The sequence below is a fragment of the Pongo abelii genome, chromosome 12 (genome assembly GCF_028885655.2).
Source record: "Pongo abelii isolate AG06213 chromosome 12, NHGRI_mPonAbe1-v2.0_pri, whole genome shotgun sequence".
Lineage (NCBI taxonomy): Eukaryota > Metazoa > Chordata > Mammalia > Primates > Hominidae > Pongo > Pongo abelii.
In genome coordinates, this window is record NC_071997.2 from 128,801,145 (window position 1) to 128,813,327 (window position 12,183).

The following is a 12,183-nucleotide window of genomic DNA, read 5'->3' on the forward strand; positions in this document are numbered from 1 at the left end:
TTTTTTTTTTTTCCATGAAAAAAACATACCAGGCTTGCACCTGATACTTAGAGCAGTAGGAACTTACTGAAGAAAAACACAATTGTGCTCAAGGAAGAAAGAGAAGTGCTCAAGGGAAACAAAAGGGAGTAGAAAAAGAAATTGGATAAAAAGAAAAAGCACCAGAAAGAAAAAACAAGCATGTCTTTCCAGTGCCCCCACCCCGTTACCTCCTGGACCTGCTCATGGCTGCTCTGCTGCTGGGCCCTGCCGGCCTTTCTGCTGCTCCCACCTCCCAGACTCATCAGTGCTAATCTGCCCCAGCCGTGCCCGTGGCTGCCTCTCTCCTCTCCTCTCCTCTTCTTCCATCTGTGCTCAAATGTCAGCCTTTCAAGGAGGCCTCACTGGACAACCCCATTGAAAATTGGAATTGGCTTCCCCTACATGTTTTCAGTCCCAATATACCCTATTCCACTTTCCTTTTATTCTCCTGTTGCTCAAAAATTTTTAGAAAGTTTACTTATGGGGCAGGGTGCAGTGGCTCATACCTGTAATCCCAGCGCTTTAGGAGGCCAAGGTGGGTGAATCACTTGAGTGCAGGAATTCGAGACCAGCCTGGACAACATGGTGAAACCGGTCTCTACAAAAGAAAAAAAAATACAAAACTTAGCCTGGCATGGGGGCACACAACTGTGGTCCCAGCTACTGGGGAGGCTAAGGTGGAAGGATTTCTTGAGCTGGGGAGGTGGAAGCTGCAGCGAGCCATGATTGAACCACTGCACTCCAGCCTGGGCATCAGAGTGAGTTACTGTCTCAAAAAAAAAAAAAAAAAATTAAAGAAAATGTATTTATTTGTTTATTTTTATTTCCTCCCTTCTCACTTACCCCAGAGAAAATACAAGTCTGGAAAGGCAGGGAGAGGAGTGTGTCTTCAGTGATATGTTCCCAGTGCCCAGAACTGCATCGTGAGAACAGTAGGTACACAATACTTGTTGAATGAATAAATACTTTAAATTAACTCACTTAATTCTCACAGAAATCTAGTGAAATAAGTGCTGTTATAGTGTATATTTTATAGACAAGAAAACTGAGGTCTAGAGAAGTTAAATATTTGCCACCAAGACTACGTGGCCGTTTAGTAACAAACAGAGAATTCAAAAGATGGTCTTTCTGACTCCAGAGCTCAAAAAGGACTTCCTACACTGGTCCAGGTCCTTCTGGTCAAATCAACAAGGCACATCTTTGCAGCAGCCCGGGTTCTAGCACCCTCTGACTCTTTTCTTTCTAATTTCACCAAAGTACATATAGCAAAGTATTAGGCCCTTCATATAAATCAATTTCCATTGAATCAAGTCAAGGAATTAATCTGTGGAATGAATCGAGAAGCTGGATGCGAAATAGTGCCGGCGAGTTTCTGATTCCCGCTAGTGGAATCACCAGCAGCACGCTTCCATCCCTGTACCCGCGGGCTCACCGTGAACCAGGCAGCTGGCCAGGTGTGGGGGTGCTAACCCTGCAGCCTCACAGAGAGCCAGCCTACAGCTTTAGAGAAGAAAAAGATCAAGATGACCTACCAAATGAACCCAAACAACTAGTAAGATGTTGTAACGAAAAATAAACAGAAAAAGGATAGTGCTCACATTTCTAAATTAATATTGTTGTGTTCTGTTGACTCCACTGCTTAAAATGGAAGTGCTCACAATAATTTGATGAAAAGATGGGGTGGCCCAGGTATCTGAGCCAGCATCCTTCTGGGGATTAAACTGTACAGACAGGAAACACAAAACACATTCAAGGGAGAGGTGGTTTTCAGAGTGCCCTGAAAGCAGACATCTTTTTTCTATTAAAAAGAGAGGAAGTTTTGTTATTATTTGACTGGAGCTAATTTATGAAAAACAGCTGAAGTATCTGGTATGGATTTGTAAGGTACATATTTAATTAGGGCATTGTAAGTTCAGGTGTGTCCAAATCACACAATTGCAAAGATTTCGTTCATTTCCACACAGAAAATAGTATGGTCAATTGTCATGTGCAAACATTAAACTATCATTTAAAAAGATCCTGTGATGTCTTACTATTTGCCAATTTCAGCTTGGAGTAAAAAGACATTTTCATTTCTTAAAGGCAAGAAAAGGGGTTTATGAAAACCTCCAAATGCCTTAGCTCATTAACTTGTTCCTGCCATAAAAAATTTCAAGCTCACCAATCAAGAGCACATGGCTAGAAAGTGTACCCTTGAGCTCTTTTGCTAACCAGACAAAACAAATCATAGCTGGGTGCAAAACTGCTGGTTCACCTCGGAGACCCTGCAGGACCCTCCTCCTCCTTCCTCCTTGCAGCCTGGTGACAACAACCAATCTGAGTCCAAGGGGAATCCCAGGGCACACATAGGAGACCCCCTGCACCTTCTCAAGGCTCCACATTCTAAACTCAAATTTTCAGACTTTCCTGAGCATGAGGGAACCTTTAAGGTATTAAAAAAGTCAAAAGCTCCACAAAATAATACCTACATTTTTAGCAACTATTGATTGAGAAAACAGATGATGACAGTTGTTAAGAATCCAGTAATAATCTCACATGGTTTTGTATTTTTTAAATGACAACACGACCTATATTTCAAGAAGGTAGAAAGCTCCTGCGCAGATGACGTCTACTGCCCATACCAATCCATGGGATCCTCACGGGGGCTCCCTGCCACGACACACCACAAGGACCCAAGTCTACAGGTGGAAACTCCATCTCAGAAAGGCAAGCAGAGCGGCCGAGGATCTAAAGTGCAGTTGTGTGTTACTTCCCTTCCTCAAGGGTCCTGCATTTTTTTTAGCAGCCACTCACCTGTATGAGTCGCGCTTAATGTCTCCTGTATTTGGGAAACAAACTACAGATAAATCTGTATTCACAGGATTTCCTTGTATCCTTTTTAGGCTAATATTATGCCCAAAACAAAAAAAAAATGAACAATACTGGGAAGGCTGGCCACTTTGGAAAGCTTCCAGGAGCCATGATTTTGACTATCAACTCCTTCTGTTACCACTGGCTTTTTCCACACGCTAATAATAGTTATAAACCATAGGACACTCTTTCCTTTCTTCTGGAGCCCAGGGTTTGTAGGACTAGTTACAAGTGTGGATATAAGAGTGCTGGGGCCCCACTTCCTCATCACTGCTTTAAAGATCAAGGAAACTATTGGTGACCAGTAGCAGGTATTTCCTAGAATTTATTTTTATTTTTATTTATTTATTTTTTTTGAGATGGAGTCTTGCTCTTGTCACCCAGGCTGGAGTGCAATGGCATGATCTCAGCTCACTGCAATCTCTGCCTCCCGGGTTCAAGTGATTCTCCTGCCTCAGGCTCCCCAGTAGCTGAGATTACAGGCACCTGCCACCATACCCAGCTAATTTTTTTTTTTTTTGTATTTTTAGTAGAGATGGGGTTTCACCATGTTGGCCAGGCTGGTCTTGAACTCTTGACCTCAGGTGATTCACCTGCCTCAGCCTCCCAAAGTGCTGGGATTACAGGTGTGAGCCACCATGCCCGGCCCATTTCCTAGATTTAAAAGAAAAAGCATCTACTCCTAGAAATACACTCTAAATATATATATATATAACACATTTATTTGCATAGGAAAATGTGTAGAGAAAAAATTTTCCATGGATTTCCTGAACTGCATTAGCAGATGAGCGAAAACTCTGAAGAGTCACTATGACATTCATTACAAGTCTATAAACAAGGGCATTCATGTATCCAGCACCAACGTGAGTTGCTCCTGAGTTTAGGGTATACATCCTGGTGTGAAAAACGGAGTAGGAAAAATGAAAAGAAATTATTGCAGTTTGACAAGGGCGACCTCACTCTGAAGACTGGAATCAGGATAATTCAGTGCTGATGTTTTGGTAGAAAAATAATGGAACTTGTTTGTGTGGCTTTCTGCCTTTAAGATACAGACAAATGTGTCCAAGAGAAACAGGCAATATTTGGTGTCATAAGGTTTGTCTAGTTAACTTTTACACTATGAATACCTTTTCTTTTCCATAATTTCTCTCCAGAAGTCAGCTGCTTTTAGAACAAAACACACTGCAAACTATAGTTTGGTGTTTTAAAATGGAGCAGCAAAGTGGGTGTGGTGTATGTGTCTGTGTGTGTGTGTGTGTGTGTGTATGAGACAGAAGAGAGTTTGAAAGGAGAGAAAGCGGAAAGTGAGAGTATTCTTCTCAAGGTCCTTCTAAAGGCTCTTGGCTACCTTTACAGCAATTCTGAGCTGTGTCTGGACTGTGCAGCAATTAGGCTAACACCATCATTTTGTTGTCCTTTTTGTTCCTGAAGCTTGCTCTTTCACATGTGTCCAAATAATTTAATTTATGGATTGTATGCTGAGCAGGTTCAGCAAAAGTGGGGCAGGGATCCCATGAATCTTAATGTCTCAGTTTACTGTAAGTCCCTCTACATTAATAAGAGAGATTTGCCAGTCCTTTAAAAAAGATCCACCACAATCTATAGCCTACAGCTCCAGATGATAATAGCTAGATTAGTTTGCATTAAATGCTTCCACAAATGATGTGCAAAAGTGCTACTATTTCTAAATATCTGCAAGACAATTTTGAATAGCATTAACTCAGCTAAAACAAAGAGAAACAGACATTTTAATTTACACGGTAATTTCACAGTGAACAAAGTTGAACCAGCTAGAAACAATGAAAAGACAAAAATCTTCCATAATTGTTAAATTATGGTTTTCATCTTTAGAATTTATTCTTTAAGAGAACTGACATTTTAGCAGCCCAGTGTCTTCATCCATTTATTTAAAGCAGCACTGGAAAAGACAAAGTGATTTCTGTTCCTAATAAAATGCATGGGGCATCCACTGTGAGCAAATCAGTGTTCCAGGCCACACAGCATATTGTGGGGTTGGGAGGAGCTGGGGAATGCAGGGAACAAGGGCAGGGACTGAGGACATCCGGTGAAGAGGGAGGAACTGGCAGAAATAGAAAAATGAAGCTTAAATTTAGTCACAGGTGAGCTGTATAGGATAGTCACTTACTACCACCAAATACACAAGCAATCTTGATCAGGATGCTTAAGGAATACTTTTTAGTTAAATAAAAATGGATCTTAAAACATTGTTTTAATTCGTGCTAATGAAGGACAGGTGTAAATAAGTCAACTTTCCTGACCAAATCTAATAAACACCTCACATATCTAATAAATGAAGATCATTGTCCTAAACACCGAATGTTTTTATTCTAGAAGACAGGAGGTATCGAGATTTTGCAAGTCTAGGGAAGATGCTCTAAGGAGAGCTTTCAAAAAAATCCTTGTTTTATCAATTCATTACGTTAAGATTTGTTTTTCTGATTTTAGTGCTGTGTTTTTTAAACTGATAAATAGGATAGAAGAAAGATAGAGAAAGATGACAAAAACAGAAATCAAAGAAAAAGAATGACAAAAATGAAAAGCTTACTTAGGAAAATGTTTGTGGGGGCATAGTTATGAATCTTCCCAAATCAATACATAAAAGGAGGCAAATACTAGGATGGTAAAACCCAAAACCAACTGGCAACATCTACAATAAAATGAGGGGACAAGGCACCCGTATGAACTACAAATAGGAGCAGATGAGGCCAATCTCCATAATTTAACAACCTATGTGGTCAGAAACCATGCAGTAGAAAGCAGAGGAAGGAAACAGATTCACACCAGCCTAAGCTGCTGTCAGACACACAGGTAAACTCCACAGCCCATGCTGAGAGCCACAGGAGAAACCCGGAGTGGGCTGTGAGACTCCAATTCATGGGACAAATCTCACTTTGTGTAGAAACAGTTGGGAGTGGAATCCAAACCGAGCAGGACAAGGGCAATGCATACAAAGAATAGTGAAGATAAAAGGCATTTGGAACAGCAGAGGTTGATCTCAGAATTGATGCCACCTATATTCATCCGTTTTCATGCTGCTAGTAGACATATCTGAGACTGGGCAATTTACAAAAGAAGAAGGTTTATAGGACTTACAGTTCCACATGGCTGGGGAGGCCTCACGGTCATGGTGGAAGGTGAAAGGCACATCTCACATGGTGGCAGAGAAAAGAGCTTGTGCAGGGAAACCCTCTTTTTTTTTTTTTTTTTTTTTTTGAGACGGAGTCTTGCTCTGTCGCCCAAGCTGGACTGCAGTGGCGCAATCTCGGCTCACTGCAAGCTCCGCCTCCCGGGTTCACGCCATTCTCCTGCCTCAGCCTCCCGAGTAGCTGGGACTACAGGTGCCCACCACTGTGCCCAGCTAATTTTTTGTATTTTTAGTAGAGACACGGTTTCACCGTGATCTTGATCTCCTGACCTTGTGATCAGCCTGCCTGGCCTCTCAAAGTGCTGGGATTACAGGCGTGAGCCACTGCGCCTAGCTGGAAACCCTCATTTTTAAAACCATCGGCTCTCGTGAGACTCATCACTATCACAAGAACAGCACAGGAGAGACCCACCCCTATGATTCAATCATCTCCCACCAGGTCCCTCCCACAACATGTGGGAATTATGGGAGTTACAAAATGAGATTTAGATGGGGACACAGCCAAACCATATCACCACAATATTTTTAAATTTATTTTTTAAGTTGTAAATATGCACAACTAAAGTTTACCATCTTAAGTGTGCAGTTCAGTGGCATTAAGTGCATTTACACTGTTGTACCACCATCACCATCATCTATTCACAGAATCTTTTCTCTTACAAAACTGAAACTCCTTACCCATTAAACAGTAACTCCTCATTCCCTGCTTTCTTCAGCGTCCAGCAACCACCATTCTATTTTCTATCCTTACGAATTTGACTCAAGTATCACATAACAGTGGAATCATACAGTATTTGTCCTTTTATGTCGGCTTTTTTACTTACCATAATGTCTTCAAGATTCATCTATATTGTAGCATGTGTCAGAATGTCCTTCCTTGTAAAGGATAAATAATATTCCATTGTATATATACATATATACCACACATTGTATTTATCTATTCATGTGTACCAAAAGATTCAGCAATTCTACCTCTGAATATATACACAAAGGAATGAAAAGCAGTCTCGAAGAGATATTTGCACACAAATGTTCACAGCAGCAATATTCATAACAGCCAAAAGGTAGAAGCAACCCAAGTGGCCGCCATGTTTTTTATCACAGCATAAAAACAAAAGGAGACGGAGCTCCCACATGTGAAGCTAGACTAGGTACCTCTGGGATGCTTGTCCTGTATCAAAAAAAGAAAAAATCATTTTAAATAACAACTATATGAAAATTGAAATGTAGAAAATAAAATCCCTACCATGAAAACACACTATAAAGCCATGCCCACAAAACAGACGAAAAGTGTAATATAATATTGCTAAATAAACTAAAAGAAAAATTGAAAACCAGAAGCTATAAAAATGACATAACTAAGATTATTTAGAATAACTCAAAAATAATATGACTGCACAAACAGATTTGAGAAGAGAGAGAGACACACTAAGGAAATAATTTAAAATAAATGATATATTTTGTCAGAAATGATGGGTAAAATAGCAGTGATGCAAGAGTCAATAAACACAACTGATACATATTAAAGTTTAGAGATAAGAGAAAAAAACATATTCTAAATAAATTTAAAATATTTTTAAAGTTGAAAGAAAGTCACTATAGAAGAGAAGCAAAGAAGATAATTTATACTTGTAGAAAAAGTAAATGAAGAAAGAAACCAAATCCAAGAAACAGGAATACAATAAAGTGTTTCTAAAGGTTTTATTTTAAAGACATAATTCCATATTAAAAGGGCTTCCATATTCATTGGGAAACCTAACCATAAGAGATGTCACTAAGAGATATTCACCTAAAACTACTGAACTTTAATTAATCAAAAAGAAATCCTCAATAAATCAAAACACACAGCCAAGTCATTCATAAGGGAGAAAAATAAAATTGTAATCAGAATTTTCAACATAAACCTGTAGTGGCAGAAGACAATGTTGTAAGTTGTTTCAAATATCCAAAAAGAAAAAAAATGAGCTAAAAATTGTATACCCAGCCAAATGGACTTTATGGATGTAGACAAACTACTGTAAGGATACATCAACTCAGAAAATGTTGCTGCCCTGAGCCTCTGTGATGTAAGCTGAGAGACAAGGAGCATTAAGCAATAAAGGAAAGGGCAGGTGAAAGCATAAGGGCTGTAAGCCAGTGATAAACTTGCAATTATTGTAATACAACATTATGTGATACAGTATGTAAGGGCTCTATTCTCTGACAAGATAGATGCAGTGTGATTATCAAAATTGGAGGGGAATGGCAACATATAAAAATTAATTTAGTTCATGAAAAGTGTTATGGAAAGTGGCAGAAAATAATATTAAATTATTAATAAGTAATTTTATAATTATATAATTAATAATCAATTAATTAAGAGAGAGAGGAGATGTTAGGGGATGCCATGTCAGGAAGGAGAGGAGAGAGGGAAAGAGGTTAGTAAACAATTTTATTATTGTTCACAATAGGAAACCAGTTGAAAACAGACAAATAAGAGGGGACTTAGAGTATTAAATATGTTATTGTAAAGATAAACATGTAAACAAAAACACAAGCCTTGCTAGATAATAAATGCATACAAAATGAGAGGAAAAAGCCACTAGATCAGTGACCAATTATATAAATAAAAATATATTTAGTATATATTAAACACAAAACCATATAACAGAGCTAAAGCAAACATAGTGAATAAATCAATATATGTCCATTGGTTTAATTCATTTCCTGCAAGATGTAAAGAATAAATTATTGTATCAGATCACAAAAGACTAATTTCAGTGATAGTTTGGAGCCATGGATAATCTCTACGACCTCTTTGAGCTAAAAAAATGGTAAGTTTTCTGAACATCCAATAGTAGATGATGAATTAAAAATCAAAACATTGTACCTCATAATGGTGTTAGAGATAAATTATTGATATATAAAGATATTTACAAAATACTGTTTTTAAGTTCAATTTTAAAAGTATATAAAAATTATTCTGCTCTTCAATATTTGGCCCTGTCATTCTGTTCCCCAGGGAATGATTTATCTCTTCCCTGTGCCTCTGCAGATGGCCTTCAGGTAACTTTTGACTGAACTCTGGGACCCTCCAACTATAAACATTTCCTGGCTACCAGTACTCTTTATATCATGCCATTCTCAGCTTTGCCATCTCCCCTGCTTAAGCTGTGGATGCATAAATGCTTTCTTCACTAAAAATTCAACAGTTCTGTAGGTCACTGACTCTCTGGGGCAATGCTTAGTGTGTAAGGAAAGAATCAATGTGTATATGTGTGTGTGCATGTGTATGTGTGTGTGGTTTCGGTATGTAAATATTTTTTTCTCTCAAGTTAAAACTTATTCTAATACTATGATGTTATCCCTAGAAATATATGAGATTTTGCTCCTTTAGGATTTCACTGAGGAAATAAGAAATAAATTTTATTGTAGTTAGAATTTATAAGAATATGACAGAAAAGTAAGTTAAGAAATTTCTGCAATATCCTCTTTACTGGCTAGCAATCCAGTCAACATTAAGAGAGTAAAAGTCAAGAATATCCTCCCTTATTTATGCCATCGTCCAAAACTTTGTATAGAATTATTACATTCAAAGGATGCACTTCCTATGTCATTCGGAATCACTTCGTAATATAGATGTTTAATTATTTAATTAGATTTTGAAATCAAGTGCCACGGAGGATTAACTTAATTTGCAATGTAAAACTGCAAACAGTAAAGAAATCAATTTTTTAAGGGTAAACTTACATTCCAGGATTATAAAAGACACTTTTCATATAATGTGCCAAAATATATTGAGCACTTTAAAGAGAACTAAATACAAATTAATAGAAAAATTGTTTTATAGGGACAGTCATATGTCAAATTTATAGATTGCTTAGTTTGCTTAATAGAAAACACTAGTTATGTGAAATTAGAGCTTATAGTATGCCATTTAAAATGTGCAAGATAATACTATAAAATATCACTATAAGCAAAAAAAGGGAGTAAAATGTAAAAGGGTAAAATAATATTCATAATAATAAATATTGCATTTTTGGAATTTATATACTGAGAATTTAGATGATTATCAAAACAGAGTTTGTCATCTTGTAATGTTAACACAAATCCAAATATTAGCTTACATCAAAGATGTAATCAAACCTTGTTAGTAGTTTGAAATATGATGGTGAGTGCCTAACAACACTGCCCTCCCACAAACTGCAGCTATAAATCCTGCACAAAGCAAAGAATTTCCTGAATGCCCTCAAGACTGAACAAAAGCAGCCAGATTTTGGAGATAGTCAAAACTTGGAGCAAGTAACTAGCGGGGAGTGAGTTTCCTGTTTTTTGTGGTTGTCCTGTGGGCAGGTACTTTCATGGCAGGTGGCTGGGTAGGGGGAGCTAGAACTCTAATAAAATGTCCACTGTCTTTCTGTCTGTAAGAACCAAGTCAAGGAGAGCTGGACAACCAAAGCAACAAAAAATATAGGGAAACTTAGAAAGAAAGAAGTAGAGCCCCAAATTATGTGTTTAAACTAAGCCTAAGTCTCTGGCTAATCCCGAACCACGCAAACATGGCAAACTGAAAGCTGCAGATCAGGCTTCAAGTACTGAACAGAGACCTGTGTCACCATTCATTGTAGGCCCAGCAATTTCCAGTTTGAGTCTAATCAAGCTAATTGCATCCTAAAGCAAAACTACCAAAACTGGAGTAACATAACAAAATTTGGAATTCCTACCACATAACATTCAAAATGTTCATGAAAAAATTCAAAATTATTTGACATATGAACAGACAGGAAAATGTACTTATCTCAAGGGAAAATATTATCAATGTATGACAACATTAAGAAAACCCAGAAACTGGAATTATTAGAAACTGGAAAAATAATCAATACATTCCAACCCTGGAATGACTCATAAAATGGACCCTATTTATGCTATTTATTAATATATATGTATATACATATTTATATTTGTATAATTACATGTGCATATGATATATGTATATATACACATCTATGTATGTGCGTATATTGTATGTAAATAAGAATATATGATATATTGTATACATATATTTTATTCATTCTTATATATGTACATATCTTGCTTTATAGAAATGTATTTTTAATTATAAGAATGTATAAGAATACATTTCTAGAAGCAAGATATATACATTTATATAGGAATAAAATTATATACTGAAATATATACACTTATAAAGGAATATACATCTACACACACACACACACACATACACACATAGGTTTAACCTTAATGAGAAGTGCGTGTGAGCTATTTCACAGTGACAGGCACTTTAAAGCAACCATTATAATGACGCTCAATCAAATAAAGGAAAATAAATTTGTAAATTTGTAATAGATAAAAAGATAAATCCCAGCAAAAAGGAAAACATATAAAATAACCAATTGGAAATTTTCACATGAAAAATACACCTAAAATTTTAAAAAATTCACTAGATGGACTTAATAGCAGAATAAAGATTATATAGAGAAAAGTCAGTATACCTAAAGATGAATCAACCAAAATTAGTCAATCTGAGGAAGAGCAAGACATAATTTCTTTTTTCAAAATGAGTAAAACCTCAGGGACCTATAAGACAATTTTGAAAGGCCTAACAAAAAAGACTACAATTTTCAGAATGGTAAAAAAAGCAAGATCCAATTCTACATTGTTTATAAGAAACACACTTTCTATGTATAAATGTACAGGTACATTGAAAGTAAAGGGATGGAGGAAAAATCTTGAAAACAGTGAGTACAAGAAAGCAAGAGTAGTTAAATTTGTAGATTTTAAGACAATAAATATTACCAAAGATAACAAGGGATATTTTTAATTATAAGAGAATAAAATCACCAGAAAGAGAAAAAATCATGATTGTGTATGCAACTAATAACTGATTTTCAAAAATAAATATGTGGCAAAAATCAACAACATTAAACAATTCTACAACCACAGTATTTTCATACCATCTCGCAGTAACTGATAGAACTAGACAAAAATGATCAAAAGAATAGAAACCATGAACAAAACTGTCAACCATATTGACCTAATTGATATTTATAGAACATTACAACTAAACAGGCATTATCCATTCTTGTAGTAAATATGGTATGTTTACTAAGTAGGACTATATTCTGAGCTGTAAACAAAAAAAAAAG

General features: G+C 36.7%; 1 long non-coding RNA gene across 1 annotated transcript in view; it reads right to left on the reverse strand.

Moving 5' to 3' along the window:
• The window catches only part of LOC129057775 (uncharacterized), a 57,067-nt gene extending 56,461 nt beyond the window's left edge, over window positions 1-606 (reverse strand). The window contains exon 1 of the long non-coding RNA XR_008522545.1: window positions 528-606. This is a non-coding gene — a long non-coding RNA (uncharacterized LOC129057775). The remainder of the gene's footprint in view (window positions 1-527) is intronic.
• Between the last annotated feature and the right edge of the window lie 11,577 nt (window positions 607-12,183).